This window comes from Podarcis filfolensis (assembly GCF_964270895.1).
Source record: "Podarcis filfolensis genome assembly, chromosome: 3".
Classification (NCBI taxonomy): Eukaryota; Metazoa; Chordata; class Lepidosauria; order Squamata; family Lacertidae; genus Podarcis; species Podarcis filfolensis.
The window spans coordinates 44,449,775-44,455,774 of record NC_139606.1 but is presented as its reverse complement, the minus strand read 5'-3'; the positions used below and the strand labels follow the sequence as shown (position 1 = coordinate 44,455,774).

The 6,000-nt window shown below is 46.2% G+C and overlaps 1 protein-coding gene across 2 annotated transcripts in view; it reads left to right on the top strand.

Moving 5' to 3' along the window:
• Nucleotides 1–899: 899 nt before the first annotated feature.
• BACH2 (BTB domain and CNC homolog 2) overlaps nt 900–6,000 on the top strand; it is a 189,109-nt gene continuing 184,008 nt past the window's right edge. Inside the window, exon 1 of one of the 2 annotated variants that reach the window (XM_083608322.1) lies at nt 900–1,850. The gene's annotated coding sequence lies outside the window, so the exon portion shown is untranslated. Of the gene's footprint in view, nt 1,851–2,340; nt 2,430–6,000 lie in introns of those variants that run through there. The other variant, XM_083608324.1, reaches the window with a different exon arrangement.

The following is a 6,000-nucleotide window of genomic DNA, read 5'->3' as shown; positions in this document are numbered from 1 at the left end:
TTAAACAATTTACTGCCCCAGTGATCACCATGTAAGGTGTGGGGGCTGTAGTTGTTAGAACCTGGATCTCTCTCTCTGATGCCACCACAGCTCCAGAGGCAGCAGGTGCATGTTCCTCCTATTATCAATGCAGCATATTATTTATACCAATTTAGTTGTTTATTTTATTTTTTATTAAGTTTATATACTTCCCTTCATCCCAAGATCACAGGGTGGTTTACAATATAAAAGCTATTTAATGTTACACACACACAAATACACACACACACACACAGAGAGAGAGAGAGAGAGAGAGAGCTCTTTTTACAATGCAGCTTAAAAAAAATTAAAACACCTATCGATTTATCGCCCATTGATGCTTGTGTTGTCTTGGCCCATAGTCTAAGCCCATTTATTATTCCACGAAAGCACTTCGTTTAGCACATATTGGTGATTACCACTTTATTATGTTAGGGCTTCGCGCTTGCCACGTTTTTATTAAACACGTTTCAGTTTATGATGGAGAAGGAGGTGGTATTCAGAATTCGCCTAATGCATCTCTCAGGAACCAAAGTCCTCGCTAGTCGTTCAGCACAGAAACAATGACCTCATGCCCCTTTCGGCTACACACACACACACACAGCGGCTGTGGCTGCTTTATTGTCCCGCTGGGGCTGCGTTACAAACGAGTTCCCCTTCCCTTGCTCTTCCAACAAACGCAGAAGTGAGGAAGGAGACGGAGGGAGGGAGGGAAAAGGAGGACTACAATTCCCAGTGTGCCTTTCGATAGCTGCGCGAACAGAAGAGGAGGGAGAGAGAGAAAAGTTAGGAGCGAAGGAGCAGCGCTTGGAATCACTGAGGCCGCTGTGCGCATGCGGGCAGGAGCGCTGGGAGAGAATGCCAGCAGCGCAGGAGCTCCTATTCGCAGAGCGGGTTTACGCCCGGTTGTGCGCGTGCGGGCCCGCGTCGCCTTAGGAGCGTGCGCTACGCGATTTGCGCGGCGTTATTGTGAATGGCGGGGGGGAAGCCGGGGTGGATTCTATGCCTTGTATGCATGCATGCATGTATGTGAGTGTGTGCGGTAGTTGGTAGTGGCGGCGGCGGCGGCGGCGGTGGGAGGAGGATGATGTCAGCCTGCGAATGTCAACAATGTAGCGATTGAGGGGAGTAGGCGGCGTTCCATTGGGAAGAGCGCGAGCCACCGGGAGAGTCAGTGGAACCAACAGGACGGGGGCAGCAGCCGCAGCAGCAACAATACGACGCCGCCGGGCTGCGAACAAGCGCGGAGCTGCCGCCGCCTCCGCCACCGCCACCGCCTTCGCCTTGTGCACAGAAGCCCCCGAGCGCTGCAGCGGCAGAGCAAGCCCTGCGTGGCTCCCCCCTGCCACCTCTCTCTCTCTCTCTCTCTCTCTCTCTGCCTCCCCCCACATCCCTTTTCGCCGTTGCAGCCTCTTCTTCCTCCACCACCGCCACCCTCTTCCACTTCCCCGCCCCCTCCCTTTTATATGTCTATATCCATTTCTGTCCCCCCCTCCTTTTATGTCTATGTATATGCATGCCTATATGCGCGTGTACATAGGCATATCTAAAACTCCTCCTGTGCAAGACTTCGCTTCGCGAGGCAGCTGGCTGTTGTTGTTCCCATTTCATTTTATTTTTTGATCGGCGAGCTAGTCGGTATGTGACCGGCGCCTTCTTTGAGGCGCACATTTTTCTACAGACCACCTCAGCGGCCACCGCGAGAGCCCTCAGCGAGATCCAGTTTTGTTTTTTTGTTTTTAAAGACCTATATAGATAGATATATTTCGCCCCCTTCCCGACGTTGGCAGGGAAAGGACCGGTCGCTTGTCGAAAGTTGCGTGGATGAGAAGGTGAGTCTCGTTCTCTCTCTATTTCTTCTCATGATGGGAGGAGGGCGAAGTTTGGCGCCGCGGGTTATCTGGGGGGAAAGGGCTGCTTTCCTCGCGGCGGGAGGGAGAATGTGCCTGCGCTTTATTTCTCTGCCTTTGCGCCTTTGTATTCTGGCGGGAGACCAGCCTCGTTGATCCGGAGGCTTCAGAAAGTCGAGACGTTGCAGCGCGGGAAGTGTACACGAAGCGAAGCCAGACCTGTTGTGAGGAGGCGGACGGCCGTGTGTTGCGCTCCGAGAAGATCTGTTGTGTGTGTGTGTGTGTGTGTGTGTGTGTGTGAATGTGAATTGTGACCGGCACTGCTTTGGCTCTGTTGGGAGTCCCGCGCAAGGGTGGCTTTTATAGGTGGTTGGGGAGGAGCGAAGCGGAGGGAGGTGTGTGTGTGTGGCGTGGAGAGGGTTAGGCCTGCCTTATACAGTGGGCATTTTTTAATTTCATTAAAGCTTCCGTCCCAGCGCGCCAGGGGAAAAGTGGTGACTGCCCTGTGCATGCCCGGGGATGGGTGTTTTGAGCAAGCCGCAGGAGGAGGAGCTCAGGATAGTAAGTCGGAAAGCGGGGAAGGGGAGGGGTGGAGTGGAGAGAGAGCGACTCTTGTTTTTCATGCGAGCAGCTGTCAGATTGCGAGGCCTTTTTAACAAGCTGGGAAAGAGGGAAGGGGGAGTTGGCAGGCAAATATTCCCTGGCCTTGCACATCTACTTTTATGAATTCTCCCCTTCCCCCAAATGTGTCTCTGGTGCATTCCAGTTTTCCTGTGTTGCAACAGCGACTTGATGGTTCTCAACTGGGGTTGGGAAAAGCTTGTGCAGAACCTGGGAATGCCTGGAGACAAGTTCTAAGAAAGGAAGCAGTTGTGTTGCTGTTGCTGCTGCTGCTGCTGGTGGTGGTGGTTGCTTCAGGTGGTGCTGAATAGTGAGCGGGCAGAGAGGAGATGGGTTTCTTTTTGTGAGCTTGTTTTGTTTGTTCAATCTGGGTGGCTAAATGCTTCCTGCCAGATCCTTATTAAAGCCATCCAGCATGGGCAAGGCATGCAAAGCTGCTCTCATTATACCCGCTGCTTCTGCCCTCATCCTCCCATTGGGGCTTCCTATTCATAAGTCAATATGGATTGGGGATGTCAATCTGGTCAGCACCTCAAATCCTTTCTTGCCCTCCCCTTCTCCCTCCCTTTCCTTCTTGGGGGCATAATAGGAATAACTTTGTGGTGCATTGCAATGAAATGAACACTTTGGGAGTCAATACTACCTTGCAAGTTCCTGTGTATTCAAAGGCAGTGTCTAGTATTATTCTGTTGATTGCTTTGAAGAGAAATTTATGTTCTGTTTCCTCCCAGAGAGAGATCTGGAACATGCATTTGTGAAAGTACTTGGGTCACTGTGTGTAAGTGTGCATACTTAGGACATCAAAAATGATTGCTTCATTTATAGCGTCAGGCTGCCAAATCATTTAATTACTGGAAGTGCCTTGTGGCAAGCAAAACTCTCCTTTAAATTATTTGTGACAAACGTTGGAGGATGCTTTCTTGTAACACAAAAGATTGTGCCATAGTTTTTTTAAAGAGTGGTTTCTATATCAATTTAATCTGTTGAGTTGCACAGCAAAGAGTAATTACTTCCCAACAAAATATCTCACTTGCCTAGTGGGTTCCCAAAATAAGATAATGCCAAATGAAAGACCACATTTTTCATCTCTCTCTCTCTATTCTGTATAAAGTTGGAGAGAGATGTTAACGCCGATAATTATTTTCCCAGATCATTAAAATGTAACATACAGACCAGGCCTCTTAACTGTAAAGGCTTTGGCTGTCATGAAGTAAGCTAAGTGTGAAATCATGCCTCTCCTTTTGTGGAACAGGCTATTTTTGTAAATCACCAGGCGTCTTTTTAAAAACGCTTATTGTGAGATCATTGGGCTTTTCATTACTGAGGCACTGGCAGATTTTGAGTAAACTTTTTTTTCCTATTTTAGATTATCAGGATGTGGAAGTGACACCTTCTTACACGGAGGGGCCATAGTTTAGTGACAGAGAACATCTTTATGTGCAAATAGTCTCTAGTTGAATTTTTTGCCATCTCTAGTTAAAAGGAAATAGGTGACATGACAGACCCATCTCTGTTTGAGATCCTGGAGAACTTGCCAGTCAGGAGAAGGCAATGCCTGGGACAGATTGGCACATGACTTAATGAAAGCAGAGGCAAATTTCAAACCAGGAATTTCTTATTTGTAGCTCAGCCACTCAGTTACTATGCTATACTACATATATACAACACACATAATATGTTGTGCTAGGTACACACGTGTCCTCTGTTTGGTACAATTTCTCCCTAGAATTACATAGGAAAATGCTCGTATTTAGGGATTAGGACCATTACAGACCGATCCATTGTATATTCACAGAAAACAAGTCCAGTGCTGATCAGTGCACTTAGTCCCTGGTAGGTGTGAACAGAAGTGCAGTCTTGGCCTACATTCAAAAGCACATAGAGTAAAATTTTCATTGATCTCAATGGGGCTTTCTTCTGAATAAGCACGAACAGCATTAGGCAGCACACGACTATGTATTGTCTCTACTAAAATCATATTTTCTTAGAATAAAATGCTAATGTTATCCTTTGGCAGTAGAAATAATTTAGCACTCTTTTAATATGACTTCCTATGCTAGGTTGGACTATTTGCCAATCTGTGCCTTTCACTATGCCAATTCATAGCGTTATGAGCGTGAGTCGGCTGGGTATTGGGCTCACATGAACCCTTCTCCCCTGTCTTCCTTTGACCTAGCTGCAAAAAGGCAATTGGAAGCTTCAACTACCACTTCCACTTCCACATTTTAAACTAACCAGAGTTAGTTACATATGGATTTAGGGGGATTTTGGTTTGAGTAAACTGTTTTTTTCAAATAAGCCATGATCATGCTGTTGAGTATTATCCTGGCTTGTGCTAAAACCATAGCGTAAAAGTAAATACAAATTAATTTAATAAAAAGTGGTTCTAATCCTCCCCCTATATCCATACCAGGGAGCGAGAACATGTGAGCCGAAGTGTGATAAGTGTTAAAGCAGGCATAGGCAAACGCGGTCCTTCAGATGTTTGGGACTACAACTCCCATCATCCCTAGCTAACAGGACCAGTGGTTAGGGATGATAGGAATTGTAGTCCCAAAACATCAGGAGGGCCGAGTTTGCCTATGCCTGTGTTAAAGTCATATTTTAGTATTGCACCACAACCCCAGCAAATATAGGCATGACTTGACCTACAGCAGGGATGGGGAACTGGATCTGACTGGTTTTTCAGATCAGTATTTCTCCCATCCCACTCCATGGTCAAGTGGACAGGTGGGCAGGGCCACAATGATGTTAGATAAGTCCCCCATCTTTTTGTCCTCATGGTTTGAAATCAAATATTGCAGTCAAAGACTCAACCTGTAAAGCACGAATGATCAGCTGATGTTGGGTGCTGTGAAGACCCCCAAGTCAGCTGATTGTCACATCTTGTCACACACTTGTACATAGCACTTTGCACAGGCCTTTGTAGGCACGCCAAACACTACACCACTTCAGCTGAGCCAGGTCTCTCATATGGTGTTGGGCATGGAGCAGATGAGCATGATGTGATCAAAATGGCCGCATGAGCCAAATGGGGAAGCGTGATTTGGCCCACAAGATGAAGGTTCTCCATGCCTTACCTTTATACAGTATTGTGTTTTATAAATGGCTAAGCCTGCTTCACTCATTAAGATTCACTCATGAACATTTTAACATGGAAGTTTGGTGTCTTTTTTTTAAATGAGTAACAATTGTTATTACCTATTTGAAGCTTATGTAAGTTCAACACACATCAAATATACCCCCCCCCCCGCAAAAAATAATAATAGAGATGTATCTGAGATGTTTATGTCAGCATTGTAGCTTTTTGGATTTGGCAATGAATAGATTTTAAGGAAACATAGCTAAGAAAACAAAATGCTAATACATTTTAGCCTGTAAACAGTAAATAATACTCCAATTATTTTTTTAATGAATGTCGAATTTGTAAGACGGTGCCAGTTCTGCCCTGTTGTAGAATACTTCCTCACACTTCAGCCCAAATTGAGATATGTCGTTGAAAATATTGGAT